The sequence below is a fragment of the Pristiophorus japonicus genome, chromosome 14, assembly GCF_044704955.1.
Source record: "Pristiophorus japonicus isolate sPriJap1 chromosome 14, sPriJap1.hap1, whole genome shotgun sequence".
Taxonomy (NCBI): Eukaryota; Metazoa; Chordata; class Chondrichthyes; family Pristiophoridae; genus Pristiophorus; species Pristiophorus japonicus.
In genome coordinates this window covers 6,659,618-6,676,851 of record NC_091990.1, presented here as the reverse complement: position 1 = coordinate 6,676,851, position 17,234 = coordinate 6,659,618, and the positions used below count along the sequence as shown (strand labels likewise).

The following is a 17,234-nucleotide window of genomic DNA, read 5'->3' as shown; positions in this document are numbered from 1 at the left end:
AATAGATAAGCGTTTCTGCGGCCGCAACCGAGACTCCAGGATGGTATGTTGCCTCCCTGGTGCAAGGAGCTGGTACAGGATATTCTAAAAAGGGAGGGTGAACAGCCAGTTGTCATGGTACATATAGGTACCAACGACATAGGTAAAAAATGGGATGAGGTGCAGCGAGACGAATTTAGGGAGTTAGGAGTTAAATTAAAAAGTAGGATCTCAAAAGTAGTAATTTCAGGATTGCTACCAGTGCCACATGCTAGTCAGAGTAGGAATTGCAGGATAGCTCAGATGAATACGTGGCTTGAGGAATGGTGCAGCAGGGAGGGATTCAAATTCCTGAGACATTGGAACCGGTTCTGGGGGAGGTGGGACCAGAACAAACCGGACGGTCTGCACCTGGGCAGGACCGGAACCAATGTCCTAGGGGGAGTGTTTGCTAGTGCTGTTGGGGAGGAGTTAAACTAATACGGCAGGGGGATGGGAACCTATGCAGGGAGACAGAGGGAAACAAAATGAAGACAGAAGCAAAAGATAGAAGGGAGAACAGTAAAAGTGGAGGGCAGAGAAACCTAAGGCAAAAAACAAAAAGGGCCAGATTACAGCAACATTCGAAAGGGTCAAACTGTGTTAGAAAGACAAGCCTGAAGGCTCTGTGCCTCAATGCGAGGAGTATTTGGAATAAGGTGGACGAATTAACTGCGCAGATAGCAGTTAACGGATACGATGTGATTGGCATTACGGCGACATGGCTCCAGGGTGACCAAGGCTGGGAACTCAACATCCAGGGATATTCAACATTTAGGAAGGATAGACAGAAAGGAAAAGGAGGCGGGGTGGTGTTGCTGGTTAAAGAGGAAATTAATGCAATTGTAAGGAAGGACATTAGCTTGGATGATGTGGAATCGGTATGGGTGGAGCTACGGAATTCCAAAGGGCAGAAAACGCTAGTGGGAGTTGTGTACAGACCTCCAAATAGTAGTAGTAAGGTTGGGGACAGCATCAAACAAGAAATAAGGGATGTGTGCAATAGAGGTACAGCAGTAATCATGGGCAACTTTAACCTACAGATTGATTGGGCTAACCTAACTGGTAGCAATGCGGTGGAGGAGAATTTTCTAGAGTGTATTAGTGATGGTTTTCTAGACCAATATGTCGAGGAACCAACCGGAGAGCTGGCCATCCTAGACTGGGTGATGTGTAACGAGAAGGGACTAATTAGCAATCTTGGGAAAAGTGACCATAATATGGTAGAATTCTTTATTAAGATGGGGAGTGACTAAGTTAATTGAGAAACTAGGGTCCTGAACTTAAGGAAAGGTAACTTTGACGGTATGAGGTGTGAATTGGCTAGATTAGACTGGCAAATGATGCTTAAAGGGTTGATGGTGGATAGGCAATGGCAAACATTTAAAGATCATATGGACGAACTTCAACTATTGTACATCCCTGTCTGGAGTAAAAATAAAACGGGGAAGGTGGCTCAACCATGGCTAACAAGGGAAATTAAGGATAGTGTTAACTCCAAGGAAGAGGCATATAAATTGGCCAGAAAAAGCTGCAAACCGGAGGACTGGGAGAAATTTAGAATTCAGCAGAGGAGGACAAAGGGTTTAATTAAGAAGGGGAAAATAGAGTACAAGAGGAAGCTTGCCGGAAACATAAAAACTGACTGCAAAAGCTTCTATAGATAGGTAAAGAGAAATGTAGGTCCCTTGCAGTCGGATTCGGGTGAATTTATAATGGGGAACAAAGAAATGGCAGACCAATTGAACAAGTAGTTTGGTTCTGTCTTCACAAAGGAAGACACAAATAACCTTCCGGATGTACTAGGGGACCGAGGGTCTAGTGAAAAGGATGAACTGAAGGATATCCTTATTAGGCGGGAAATTGTGTTAGGGAAATTGACGGGATTGAAGGCCGATAAATCCCCAGGGCCTGATTGTCTACATCCCAGAGTACTTAAGGAAGTGGCCCAAGATATAGTGGATGCATTGGTGATCATTTACCAACAGTCTATCGACTCTGGATCAGTTCCTATGGACTGGAAGGTAGCTAATGTAACACCACTTTTTAAAAAAGGAGGGAGAGAGAAAATGGGTAATTATAGACCGGTTAGCCTGACATCAGTAGTGGGGAAAATGTTGGAATCAATCATTAAGGATGAAATAGCAGCGCATTTGGAAAGCAGTGACCGGATCGGTCCAAGTCAGCATGGATTTATGAAACGGAAATCATGTTTGATAAATCTTCTGGAATTTTTTGAGGATGTAACTAGTAGAGTGGACAAGGGAGAACCAGTGGATGTGGTGTATTTGGACTTTCAAAAAGCCTTTGACAAGGTCCCACACCAGAGATTGGTGAGCATTGGAGGTAATGTACTGACGTGGATAGAGAACTGGTTGGCAGACAGGAAGCAGAGAGTCGGGATAAACGGGTCCTTTTCAGAATGGCAGGTAGTGACTAGTGGAGTGCCGCAGGGCTCAGTGCTGGGACCCCAGCTCTTTACAATATACATCAATGATTTAGATGATGGAATTATGTGTAATATCTCCAAGTTTGCAGATGACACTAAAGTGGGTGGCGGTGTGAGCTGAGAGGAGGACGCTAAGAGGCTGCAGGATGATTTGGACAGGTTAGGCGAAAGGGCAAATACATGGCAGATGCAGTATAATGTGGATAAATGTGAGGTTATCCACTTTGGGGGCAAAAACACGAAGGCCCAATATTATCTGCATGGTGACAGATTAGGAAAAGGGGAGGTGCAGCGAAACCTGGGTGTCATGGTGCATCAGTCATTGAAGGTTGGCATGCAGGTACAGCAGGCGGTGAAGAAGGCAAATGGTATGTTGGCCTTCATAGCAAGGGGATTTGAGTATAGGAGCAGGGAAGTCTTACTGCAGTTGTACAGGGCCTTGGTGAGGTCCCACCTGGAATATTGTGTTCAGTTTTGGTCCCCTAATCTGAGGAAGGACGTTCTTGCTATTGAGGGAGTGCAGCGAAGGTTCACCAGACTGATTCCAGGAATGGCTGGACTGACATATGAGGAGAGACTGGATCAACTGGGCTTTTATACACTGGAGTTTAGATGGATGAGAGGGGATCTCATAGAAACATATAAGATTCTGACGGGACTGGACAGGTTAGATGCGGGAAGAATGTTCCCGATGTTGGGGAAGTCCAGAACTGGGGACACAGTCTAAGGATAAGGGGTAGGCCATTTAGGACTGTGATGAGGAGAAACTTCTTCACTCAAAGAGTTGTTAACCTGTGAAATTCCCTGCCGCAGAGAGTTGTTGATGCCAGTTCATTGGATATATTCAAGAGGGATTTCGATATGGCCCTTACGGTTAATGGGATCAAGGGGTATGGAGAGAAAGCAGGAAAGAGGTACTGAAGGAATGATCAGCCAAGATCTTATTGAATGGTGGTGCAGGCTCGAAGGGCCGAATGGCCTACTCTTGCACCTATTTTCTATGTTTCTATGTTTCTATTCTTAGGCCCCAAGCTCTGGAACTCCCTCCCTGAACCTCTCCGCCTCTCTCCCTCTCTTTCCTCCTTCAACACACTCCTTAAAACCTCCCTCTTTGACCAAGCTTTTGGTCACCTGCTGTCATAACTCCTTGTGTGGCTCGGTGTCAAATTTTATTTTTTCTATAACAGTCATGTGAGGCGCATTGGGACATTTCACTCCGTTAAAGATGTTATATAAATACAAGTTGCTGTTGTTGGATTAACAATCAGTAACGGTAACCATGTCATGATGTATTCGGTACGACCTCACAGACACACACAGGTTCTAAAATGGCCGATAACCTCAGGAAGCCTGTCAGGTGACCTGACCTGTTTATTCTTATAAACACAATGGCTGCAATGTCACCGTGGTCCACTGGGTGAAGCTATATATATCATAGGCAGTCCCTCATATCGAGGATGACTTGCTTCCACGCCGAAAAAGGATGAGTTCACAGGTGTTTCAATGAAGGACCTAATATGCCAGATCTCGAACTACATGGTGAAGGGTGGAAGATGCCTGTGCGTGGATTTTTTTAACGTGGGGTGACCGTTGCACACCAGCCACCACACGGGCTTGACAGAGCGAGGTCTTGGTCCAGTGGCAAGGGTTAACCAGGATGACTGGAGACCAGCTCTGCTGCACGGACCGAGAGCGCACACATATCGCAGTGTGGGCTGGGCCCGTGCTGCCCCTGGGCCCTCGCCTCTTCTAACCCCAAAATCACGCCTCTCCTGGGCCCCGATCACGTCCCTCTACAATCTCTCGCCGCTCCTTCGCCCCGACCTCGCCGCTCCTGCTGTACCTGCCCACGCTCCAATCACCGACCTGGACCTTGATGATGTCACTCCTCGCTGCCGTCGCCCTCCTGCACCAGCTCGCCCTGCTCCCTGTCGTAGTATGCCTCCACACTGCTCCCGAGGCCGCTTGCCGCTTCTTTTTTAGAAATGTATATATATATTACACATGTAACTACCGGATTGTTGTAAAGTCCCATCTGGTTCACGAATGTCCCTTTAGGGAAGGAAATCTGCCGCCCTTACCCGGTCTGGCCGATATGTGACTCCAGACCCACAGCAATGGGGTTGGCTTTTAACTGCCCTCTGAAATGGCCCAGCGAGACACTCCGTTAAAGGCAGTTAAGGACAGGCAATAAATGCTGGCCTTCCAGCGACACCCACATCCTGAGAAGGAATAAAGAAATTGCGTACTTGTTTGTTTTGAACTTTAACTGACGTATCAGCAGCCCTTGTGGCTTTCCACAAAGCGCTGTTATTTTGAGTGTTGGACAAGGTTTGGTGGGATATGCTGCTTAAACCGCATGTCACCGTGTTCCTTCCTATTCCCACTTCTGCCTTCCTGAGGCAGCAACATGAGCTGTTTTAATAAAAACAAAAACCTCCTCGGTTTGTGAAGCGATGGCCCATCCCAAGGTAGTTCTGGCCAGCAAGGTTAAAGCTTAAAGTCTGCCAGGTCCAAAAAACCCACAAGTAATGGTTGAGTTGGAGCTCGCTGTCAGTCTGATGTTCTCTATAAAACACGCCTGACTTTGTGCCGATTAAAGTTTCTTTATAAACACATAAAGAGACGGGGAATTTGGAAAGTTAGAAAATGAATCTTTCCAAAAAGAAATAAACTGGGCTAAGCTGGAAATTGAATCTATTCATCGTAAGAACAATAACAAAGGATTCCCTCATTCATTGTGGCACGGGACTTCTTTAAAACGTACACGGTCACGAGGGAGTTCAGGAAACAGCAATAACCCTCCCTCGTTCTATTGTGCTTCATTTCATCTTTGGTTTGCTCAGGACAATCGGAACAAGGTTCCTTTTATTTGCCGCCCGAAACTGAATCACAAAAGCTGACGGGCGTCAGGAGATAGATTGGAAATCCACCGGGAACGGCAGCACAAGGCAGACGCCATCAACCTGGCCGTCCGTTAACCCTCCGCCTAATGCTCCCATCCATTGACTTCGGTCGGGCGAAATATTAAGCCGGGTGTGTAACCGGTGTCCAGTACGATTCCACCCGGGTAGCATTATCGCCCAACGCAGGTTTCTTCACCAATATATTTAGTAAAAGGACATAGAGTGCTGAATAGCTCCGGTGCTGGGGTCTCCATTCACATTTAAAAGGGTCCGTGTTTGAGTCTGAATCACAGAACCACAGAAAGTTACAGCACGGAAAGAGGCCATTCGGCCCATCGTGTCCACGTCGGCCGACCAAGAGCTATCCAGCCTAATCCCACTTTCCAGCTCTCGGTCCGTAGCCCTGTGGGTTACGGCACTTCAAGTGCACATCCAAGTATTTTTTAAATGCGGTAAGGGTTTCTGCCTCTACCACCCTTTCAGGCAGTGAGTTCCAGACCCCCACCACCCTCTGGGTGAAAAAAGGTTCTCCTCAACTCCCCTCTAAACCTCCCCCCAATTACAGGTTGAACCTCTCTTAGTCGGTTCGCCCTTATCCGGCACCAGCCCTCGTTCGGCACCATTCCCGGCCACCAGGTGGCACACGCGCAAAACACGGCCAGTCGAAGTCCTCGAAAAATATCAGTGTAAAAAAACTTGCGGATTTACACTTGCACGGCACATTTCAATCTCAACAGTCCCACAATAAATTTACCCAACTCCGGAGCCGACACCGGGGCCCCCCCCCACCTCCCCCACCTCGAGGACTCCCCCCTCCGGCCCGCCAACACCTTGGGGGCTCCCTGACCCCACCCCCCACCTCGGGGGCTCCTTCCTCCAGCCCGCCAACACCTCGGGGGCTCCCCGGCCCGCTGACTCCATTGACTCACCTTCCTTTTGCGTGGTGCTGGCTCCTCAACCAGCAGTGGATGTGTGAGGTGTCGATCAGCATCGTCCCTCTGCGCTGTGCCCGAGGAGGGGGGAGGGGGGTGTAAGGGGCGGTGGGGAAAGGGGCCAGGAACCGCTGCTCCAGCACGGACTCCAGTTGCTGCTGGTCCCACTCCTGGAGTCGAACCTGGAGTCTCCCCACACTGGCACGGGGACAAATCAAACAGGAAGATTCACTCTCACCCTGTCTAACCCGTTGTGCTCAGTAGAGCCAAGTGTGAATCATGTGTGTGAGCACAGAGGTGTCAGCGGGTTTTTTTTTTTTTTTTTTAATTCGTAGCCAATCGTTCCAATTCTTTGTCAAATCACAAATGCCAGAGGTCACCTTGCACACGCCAAGGATCACTCTGCGCCAATGCTCTTAGCCAAAAGGCCTAGAGCCACTGCACCGTTCCTGGAAGTACTGCAATACCAGGTTCGTGCCATGGAGGTGGATGGGTCAGGTCCCCCACACACCTCCGTGGAGGTGGATGGGTCAAGCCACCCCACCCACCTCCTGTTTCCAAAAAAGCAAGCATATACCTTCCTGATCCAGGGAGAACCACCCGGAGGTCATGGTGGCTGGTCAGGTCAGTTACGCATGATCTTAGCCAAAAGGCCACAGAGGTGTCAGCGGGTTGGCAGGCCCGAGGCTGGGAAAGGTTGCAAACATGTGACCTCTCCTCATCCGGCAAAATCCCTTATTCGGCACCAGCCAGGTCCTGGTGGTGCCGGTTAAGGGAGGTTCAACCTGTACTTTAAATCTATGCCCCCCCCACCTCTCTGGTTATTGACCCCTCTGCTGAGGGAAATAGGTCCTTCCTATCCACTCTATCTAGGCCCCTCATAACTTTATCCAGCTCTGTGATTGGTCGATAGCGGCTGCTCCTACCCCGGACCATGGGTCTGCCCCACACTCCAGGGGGAAGAACAAGTGAAGGGGAAATAAATTGCATTTGCTAATCGGCTGGGAATGGAGAAAGTTCGACAACAGAAATGATGAATGTCAGAAATGTTCAAAGCAAACCAATTCATCAAATGCCTTCTATTTCTAACCCCATGAATCAAGCAGTCTCCATCCAGCTCATGGGGAATGTCAGCTGGTTTGCAGACACAGCCGAACGCATCTGTCGGATTATCGAGTTGCAGCAGTACTTCCATGAACTGCACTTCATCTGTAGTTGTATAATAATGAGGCACTTAATAAAGTTTGTAAAAGCCAATAGTTCACTTGTCGTTGTGCTGAAGGGCCAGGTTCTTTGACGTGCCGTCTCCCAGTCACAGACCGAGGACTCGCGGCGCTGCCCGGAGTCGGAGGGGCAGCTGCCGGTCTGGTGACGGGAGTCACGTGGTTTTCTCGCCTCCCGGGCGGCAGCTGTTTGCCCGACTCCTCCGACCTGACACAGCAAGTGCTGGGCCCCGACACCTTGCACCGTCACACAGGGAAACACGGCCCTCGGTCACTGGCACTGCCCTGGAGTGGAAGTGGCGGATAAATAGAGTCCTGGGACAGAGGAGGGAAAAGATGATAAAGTGCTGGAAAGAGTGACAGAAATATGACAATTCTGTCACTGAATTACTTAAAGCCTCTCTGCCAATATTGTGGCTGGCAAAGCGGAAGCAATGGCAGGCAGGCAGAAGGGAGTAAATCATTGGACTGATAGAGAGCGACAACACAGGGGAGATGGGGAGAAAGTAACGGATTGGCACATTGTCACACAGAGGCCATCCCTCACACTGCTCTGCTGTTTAATGTTCCAGATGTATTTGTACTACTGGAGCTGTATATTTCAAAATATTTACGCACCTCCTGTAAACAGGGTTGCTGGCTGCTCTCCTGGTTCCAGAAGCTGGATTCGGGGTTTGGAGGGAGCAGAGAGCTGGGGTCTGGAGAGCAGAGGTAACCCCCTCGTGTCAGCCGTGGCTCAGTGGACAGCACCCTCGCCTCTGAGTTAGAAGGTTGTGGGTTCAAATCCCACTCCAGGGACTTGGACACAAAGATCTAGGCTGACACTCCAGTGCGTTACTGAGGGAGCTTGCACTGTCGGAGGGGTTAGTGCTGAGGGAGCTTGCACTGTCGGAGGGGTTAGTGCTGAGGGAGCGCCGCACTGTCGGAGGGGTTAGTGCTGAGGGAGCGCTGCACTGTCGGAGGGGTTAGTGCTGAGGGAGCGCCGCACTGTCGGAGGGGTTAGTGCTGAGGGAGCGCCGCACTGTCGGAGGGGTTAGTGCTGAGGGAGCGCTGCACTGTCGGAGGGGTAGTGCTGAGGGAGCGCTGCACTGTCGGAGGGGCAGTACTGAGGGAGCGCTGCACTGTCGGAGGGGTTAGTGCTGAGGGAGCACCGCACTGTCGGAGGGGCAGTACTGAGGGAGCGCTGCACTGTCGGAGGGGTAGTGCTGAGGGAGCGCCGCACTGTCGGAGGGGTTAGTGCTGAGGGAGCGCTGCACTGTCGGAGGGGTAGTGCTGAGGGAGCGCAGCACTGTCGGAGGGGCAGTACTGAGGGAGCGCTGCACTGTCGGAGGGGTTAGTGCTGAGGGAGCACCGCACTGTCGGAGGGGCAGTACTGAGGGAGCGCTGCACTGTCGGAGGGGTTAGTGCTGAGGGAGCGCTGCACTGTCGGAGGGGCAGTACTGAGGGAGCACCGCACTGTTGGAGGGGCAGTGCTGAGGGAGCGCCGCACCGTCGGAGAGGCAGCATTGAGGGAGCGCTGCACTGTTGGAGGGGCAGTGCTGAGGGAGCGCCGCACTGTCAGAGGGACAGTACTGAGGGAGCGCTGCACTGTCGGAGGGGCAGTGCTGAGGGAGCGCCGCACTGTTGGAGGGGCAGTGCTTGAGGGAGCACCGCACTGTCGGAGGGGCAGCATTGAGGGAGTGCTGCACTGTCGGAGGTGCCGTCTTTCAGATGAGACGTTAAACCGAGGCCCCGTCTGTTCTCTCAGGTGGATGTAAAAGATCCCATGGCACTATTTCGAAGAAAAGCAAGTGAGTGATGTTTATCCCTCAATCAACATCACTAAAACAGATTATCTGGTCATTATCGCATTGCTGTGTGTGGGAGCTTGCTGTGCGCAAATTGAGTGCCAGCTTTCCCAATTACAACAGTGACTACACTCCAACAGTACTTCATTGGCTGTAAAGCGCTTTGGAAAGGCAGCAGCCAATTTGCGCACAGCAAGCTCCCACACACAGCAAGGTGACGATGACCAGATAATCTGTTTTTAGTGATGTTGATTGAGGGATAAATATTGGCCCCAGGACACCGGGGATAACTCCCCTGCTCTTCTTCGAAATAGTGCCATGGGATCTTTTACATCCACCTGAGAGAGCAGACGGGGCCTCGGTTTAATTTCTCACACGTGATCACTATTGGCCAAGGAGATTTCCACAAAGAGGCACTAAGCATTGGAAAGGTCAAGTGACAATTATTGGGCTGTGCGATTGCCGTGCTGGGACTGCCGAACCGGCCGTGGGTAGAGGTGGTGATCCTGAACACAGTCAGCACAAGCCACACACCAGCTACATTCAGGGCAGCCAATCTCGGGGGGGCGCCTGAAACAGCCGTCAGGCCCCCTATTTGCATATGCAAAGGCTCTAATGCCTGTTTCAAGTGCTGGCATTGGACGCTTGTGCTTCGGTCCTTCCAGGGTGCTGGGCAGCGCCCCTCCGGCGCACATTGCTCACACTCACGCCACCCGCACCTGTTTCACACGTGACGTTTTCATTTTCCTCGGCCCTGGTGTTTCTGCTGAATTTTAGCAGTGTTTGCAGATGGTGAGGTGAGCACATCAACGTTTCGATGTGCAGCGCAGGGATGTCGAGGTATTCAGGCTGTGGTACAGCTGTACTCGGAACACTGCGTTCCATTGTGGCCTCCGTGTTGCTGGAACGATGTCGAATTATTGCAGAGGAGGAATGGTTGTCTACCCTGGACAAGATGGGGATTTGAAAGAGGTCTTTAAGGCTTTCGTGGCCGTGGAGAATTTGGGTCTGGGATATTTCTCCCGGGCACAGGACGACAGGGCACCGTTGCAAGTGAAGGATCTCAAAGGGGAATATAAAATGTAGACATCTCTTTTTCAGTAAAAATGTGAGCGAATTGTGGAGCTGGTGGAATGGAAGGGCATGGTAGGGTTTAGAACAGGACTGGATAAATCTCTACTGCCCAGAAGTGACTATGTCACGATAGAGGAGATTTTCTGCTTCAGCATTCTCATCATCATCATCATCATCATAGGCAGTCCCTCGGAATCGAGGAAGACTTGCTTCCACTCTTAAAGTGAGTTCTTAGGTGGCTGAACAGTCCAATACAAGAGCCACAGACTCTGTCACAGGTGGGACAGACAGTGGTTGAGGGAAAGGGAGGGTGGGACTGGTTTGCCGCACGCTCCTTCCGCTGCCTGCGCTTGATTTCTACATGCTCTCGGCGACGAGACTCGAGGTGCTCAGTGCCCTCCCGGATGCACTTCCTCCACTTAGGGCGGTCTTTGGTCAGGGACTCTCAGGTGTCAGTGGGGATGTTGCACTTTATCAGGGAGGCTTTGAGGGTGTCCTTGTAATACTGCTTGGAACACTTCAGGAAATAACCATCCTCGGCCAGTAATATCCTGGCCACTTGGATGTTTCTGTACATTTGCAGTTTTCTGTATGCAGTGGATAATGGTTACAGAGTGAGCATGTGATTAGATGAATCTTGGAGTGACCATCCCTTACGTTTGGTTCATTCTGTCTGTAGACAATCAATGCACATTTAATATTTACAGACAGCTGCCGACATTCTCCAGGGATCCATTCTCTTTCAACACCTGCCAACTTGCTCAGGACTGTAATTAAAAACCATTCCAAAAATACCCGCTTTGGCTCTCATCTTTTTGAACCAGAGTTGTTTCATTAAAACTGTTGTAAATTCCATAATCCTGAAACGTGGGCACTCAGTTCCACACTGCTGGCTTTTGGCAAACATATCGAAGTACATTAGAGGTGTGTATTCAGAAAACAGATATTTGTGGGACATGATTTCAAACGATGGATACTGGCTCTGGTAATTCTGACAAACAGTATTCATCATGTTCTGTACCACATTATAAAACAAACAAATAATCGGCAAATCTACAACGCATAAAAAATGTCCTGATTTGTTTATCGGCTTTCATGTTTTATAAACTGCAAACATTGTGTTCCTTGACAGGGTAGATGCAGGGAGACTGTTTCCTCTGGCTGGGTAGTCTAGAACTAGGGGTCACAGTCTCAGAATAAGGGGTCGGCCATTTAGGACTGAGATGAGGAGAAATTTCTTCACTCAGAGTGTTATGTCTTGGATAAGGAGTCAGACTAGATACTGCAAGCTCAAAGTAAGTGTGACCGTAGTTCTTTATTGCAGATCTCGGAGTGCCTCTCCAGCCTGTAAGGCCTCCTTATATACAGGTGCTCCCAAGGGATTGTGGGGTCCCTTGGGACTCCAGGGGATAAGCCCCCTGGCGGTTCGACATGGTAATTACAGGTTTACATACATAACAACACTTCCCCCCCCCCCCCCGAAGTCAATAGTGCAACTATTTACAATGTGAGTTCCTTTCCCTGGTTGTTCGTCTCGGTGCAGATGCTGGCGTTGGTGAGTCGTTTGTTGGGCCTTCGCTGGGCTGCTGTGCAGCTGGTCTTGCTGGACTGCTGGGGGTGGTGAGTCCTGCTGGGCTGCTGCGGGTGATGGGTTCTGCTTCGTGTGTTGGAGGATCGAAAAAGGTAGGGTCTAATGTGGGTTGTTCTGGATAGTCCATAAATTTGAGTTTGGTTTGGTCCAAATGTTTTCTGCAGGTGAGTCCATTTGCGAATTTGACCACAAACACCCTACTCCCCTCTTTGGTCAAAACAATGCCAGCAAGCCACTTGGGACCTTGTCCACAGTTCAACGCAAATACAGGATCATTTACTTCAATTTCGCGTGACACATTTGCGCGATCATGATATGTCTTCTGTTGAAGCCGCCCGCTCTCTACCTGTTCGTGTAGATCAGGGTGAACTAACGAGAACCTTGTCTTAAGTGTCCTTTTCATGAGCAGTTCAGCGGGAGGGACCCTGGTGAGCGAGTGGGATCTTGTGCGGTAACTAAGCAGGACTCGGGATAAGCAAGTCTGCAGTGAGCCTTCAGATACTCTTTTCAAGCTCTCCTTGATTGTTTGAACTGCTCGTTCTGCCTGACCGTTGGAGGCTGGTTTAAACGGGGCAGATGTGACATGTTTGATCCCATTGCGGGTCGTGAACTCCTTGAATTCGGCACTGGTAAAGCATGGCCCATTGTCACTTACAAAGACATCAGGCAGGCCGTGCGTGGCAAACATAGCCCGTAGGCTTTCAATGGTGGCAGCGGATGTGCTTGTTGACATTATCACACATTCAATCCACTTGGAGTGCGCATTTACAACCACTAAAAACATTTTTCCCAAGAATGGGCCTGCATAGTCGACATGAACCCAAGACCATCGTTTGGAGGGCCAGGACCATAAACTTAATGGTGCCTCCCTGGGTGCGCTGCTTAACTGGGAACATGTATTACATTTGTGCACACAGGACTCTAAGTCAGCATCCATACCGGGCCACCGCACATGGGATATGGCTATCGCTTTCATCATTACAATGCATTGGTGGGTACTGTGGAGATCACTAATGAAAGTGTCCCTGCCCTTTTTTGACACAACTACCCGATTACCCCATAGGAGGCAGTCTGCCTGTATAGACATTTCATCTTTGCACCGCTGGTACGGCTTTATCTCTTCATGCATCTCTAACGTCTTTGCACCAGTGTCCAGCTACATGGACACCGGGAGTCCATTTAATTCAACCTTCAGCATTATCGGAGGACACTTTGTGGTAAGTGTGTGTACCCCATATACCTCTGCCTCCTCGGTCTGAGGCTCTGGTTCGTCATGATCCACCGTGGATCTGTCCTCCTCTGCAACATGGTGGTTTGCAGGATTAGCAGGGTTTGCAGCTCGCCTGCACATACGTTGGAGGTGTCCCATTGTTCCACAGCCCTTGCAAATGTAAACTTTGAAGCGGCATGAATGGAATCAATGATCACTCCCGCAGCGCCAACAAGATGTTAATTGCCTTGTATTCACCACCCTTGCTGGAGGACTCTGAGTCATCTATGGACGTGTAGGTACAGGCGTGTAAGTCCTGCCATGTACATTCGATTCGAAAACATTGTTACTTTGTTTGCAGTACTTGCAGCAGCAATAGTGTGCTGGGAAATTTGTTTGGTATTGTCACTGGTGGAGATAAACGCCTGGTTTATTGCTACGGCTTTACTCAAGGTTGGGGTCTCTACAGTCAAAAGTTTGTGAAGTATTACTTCATGGACAATGCCAAGTACAAAGAAGTCCCTGAGCATATGCTCCAAGTGTCCTTCAAATTCGCAATGTCCTGCAAGGCGCCTTAGCTTGGCGACGTAGCTCGCCACTTCCTGGCCTTCAGACCTCTTGTACGTGTCGAACCGGTATCTCGCCATCAGACCGCTTTCCTTCGGGTTTAGATGCTCCCGGATCAGTGTGTACAACTCATCGTATGACTTGTCTGTGGGTTTTGCTGGAGCGAGCAGGTTTTTCATGAGGCCATACGTTGGTGCCCCGCAAACAGTGAGGAGGATCGCCCTTCGTTTGGCAGCGTTCGCTTCTCCTTCCAGCTCGTTGGCCACGAAGTATTGGTCGAGTCGCTCCACGAAGGTTTCCCAATCATCTCCCTCTGAAATTTCTCCAGGATGCCCACAGTTCTCTGCATTGTTGCGTTGGGGTTCGTCATCTGTATCTCGTCGCCAGTTGTTATGTCTTGGATAAGGAGTCAGACTTGATACTGCAAGCTCAAAGTAAGGTGTGACTGGAGTCTTTTATTACAGATCTCAGAGTGCTTCTCCAGCCTGTGAGGCCTCCTTATATACAGGTGCTCCCAAGGGATTGTGGGATCCCTTGGAACTCCAGGGGGTAAGCCCTCTGGTGGTTAGACATGGTAATTATAGGTTTACATACATAACACAGAGGGTGAATCTTTGGAATGATCTGCTCCAGAGGGCTGTGGAGGCTCAGTCTTTGAGTATATTTAAGATAGAGATCGATAGATTTTTTGATATTAAGGGAGTCAAGGGATATGTGGACAGTGCAGGAAAGTAGAGTTGAGGCAGAAGATCAGCCATGATCTTATTCAATGGCAGAGCAGGGTCACGGGGCCGAATGGCCGACTCCTGCTCCTAATATTCTTGTACTAATCTGGCGTCCAATATCCAGCCCTTTTACCACTGGCACACAGCGGCTACACCAGGTACAAACTGGAGTGACACACTCGAGCTTACTCACCTCCCCCATCACCTCTCAGTCCTGGGATTTCGTTCACTGAGAACATCAGTATCACGGGAAGCATCTTGCTCCTGGTTCCCCTGAACATCCTGACTTGGACACTCCCGGGGGGAGGGGGGGGGGAGGAGAAATTGGGTGGGATCGTGCCCCTCGCGTGTTGTGCTACAAGGGGCGTTAATTGCAGCCGTGAGCGCCGGCATTCGCGCTGCTCGGCAAATTCGGTGTGCCGGTACCGGCGGGGCTGAGCAGTAACGCCCGGGAGCGCCGCGCCGGTGTGCAATGCCCCCGGTATCGCCACGGAGGCAACATTTGGTTTGCGCTGCACCCGTAGCGCCCCCTAGTGACCCTGCCATGGAAAGCCGGCGTGCTGAGCTGTCCTGGGGCGGTGAGGGAAGGAACGACTGCAGGAGGGACGTGTGAGTGATAGTTTGATTTTCTGCTTTTTAACTTTAATCTATCGGGAATGTTTTTGTGTTTTTTGTTCCTATTCTTGTTGCAGGCGGCCTCTGTCAGGGCGCCCCAAGGCTGGCTCTTTAGCTCGGGATTATCAGCTGCTCCCCTGGCCTAGCGCTCTGACAGAGGTGTGTAACGCCTCCCCTAGCCTCTGCCCCACACTCAGGGTGCAACCACTGAATATTGTGGCTCCCGTCGCTAACCATTTCCCGGCGCTAAATTTAGTGACCGCCCGACATTAACGCCTTAAGAACCCACCACCCGAATTTCCAGCCGTTGGAATGCCCAACCAAGCACCATCGGCACAAGGTTTGTAGCGGGTAAATTAGAAGGCCCACCGCAACCTTCTCAGGGCAATGAAGGATAAATGTAGCCATCCCAGCATCAGAACGTCGCATCGCATCAACAAAAACCAGCACTGGGGCTGATCACACTATTCAACACGTCAGTTTTGGAAACCTGTCTTGTAAAATAAAATATACATGAACCAGCTCACTTCTGCCATGTTTGGGCAGTATCTGGGATTTAACCTCCTCATTCTGGATGGACAGCGCCTGTGGGCCCCAAACCGTTCACAAACCAGAGTCTGTGGGCCGTGACTGTGTTACCACCCCAGTGACACGAGGGGATAGAACAGAGAGGTTCCAAACCCAAAGTCCAGGAGCTGAGTGGGGGGAAGTGGGGCACGATCGGGTGGGGGGAGGGGGGGGGAGTGTGGAGCCGACAGCGGGTGTGGGGGGGAGGGGGAAGGGGGTGTAGTGTAGGTGGGGCGCAATCGGGTGGTGGGGGGGGGAGGGGGGGTACGGAGCCCAAGTCAGGGGTGGGGGGAGGGGGAGCCGACAGCGGGTGTGGGGGGGAGGGGGAAGGGGGTGTAGTGTAGGTGGGGCGCAATCGGGTGGTGGGGGGGGAGGGGGGGTACGGAGCCCAAGTCAGGGGGTGGGGGGAGGGGGAGCCGACAGCGGGGGGGGGGGGCAGTTGTTTGGTGGAGCAACACTCCTCCTTCTGAATCCACAGGGTGAGGGTTTGGGGCTGTTTTCTCTCAGCAGCCTCCAACGGTCCCAGCACGGGCCGTCTCAAGCCCCAGAAATGGCAGTCGGCCCTCGGGCATCGCAGACTCTGGCCAGCCTGAGTTAATTTACAGTCTGGCTCTGCACTGCGATCGGGAGCCTCCCAGGAGTCTGTGCGGCCGCCAAGAGAAAACACCCGGATGGATTTATCCCAGGCCACGTTAAAAACACGGGAATTAGGAGCATGAGTCGGCCATTCGGCCCCTCGAGCCTGCTCTGCCAGTCAATGAGATCATGGCTGATCTTCGACCTCAGCTCCACTTTCCCGCCCGATCCCCATTTCCCTCGATTCCCCGAGAGACCCAAAACCTCTCGATCTCAGTCTTGCCACAACACCCGTTCAGATCACAGGCGAGCCCCTCCCCTGCTCAATTAATTATTCCTGACCCTGTTTCACAGTGTAAAAGTGGCACCACGATGTTGAATTTAAGCTCCTGTAACAGTGTGAAATGCAAACTGAGGGGCTTAAACTGATGGAATTAAACTTGAAACAACTTGACATTAGTGAACAAAAATCAGAAATGAATACTGATCGGAGCTGTGACAGCAGAAACAAATGTTTCCATGGCTGGGTCTCCATATCAGTGAGCGTTTTCCCGCAGGGCCAGTCACAGAGTCAGACTATCAAAAGAACACACAGACAAATGCACCCGGGACAAAATAGAAGACAGACACCCAGCCACAGAGACAGAAACCATCACAGCTTCATGTTAGTACCCCTCGGTCACTGCCCAGTTACAGCCCAGTCCTGGTACAGTCCTATCCTGGTACAGTCCTATCCTGGGACAGCCCAGTCCTGGTACAGCCCAGTCCTGGGACAGTCCTATCCTGGTACAGCCCAGTCCTGGGACAGTCCTATCCTGGTACAGCCCAGTCCTGGGACAGTCCTATCCTGGTACAGCCCAGTCCTGGGACAGTCCTATCCTGGTACAGTCCTATCCTGGGACAGCCCAGTCCTGGTACAGCCCAGTCCTGGGACAGTCCTATCCTGGTACAGCCCAGTCCTGGTACAGTCCTATCCTGGGACAGCCCAGTCCTG

General features: G+C 50.9%; 1 protein-coding gene and 1 pseudogene across 3 annotated transcripts in view; one reads left to right on the top strand and one right to left on the bottom strand.

Moving 5' to 3' along the window:
• pacrg (PARK2 co-regulated) overlaps window positions 1-17,234 on the top strand; it is a 350,906-nt gene that overhangs the window by 277,482 nt on the left and 56,190 nt on the right. The window lies entirely within an intron of this gene.
• LOC139280398 (U2 spliceosomal RNA) lies at window positions 6,739-6,968 on the bottom strand (annotated as a pseudogene).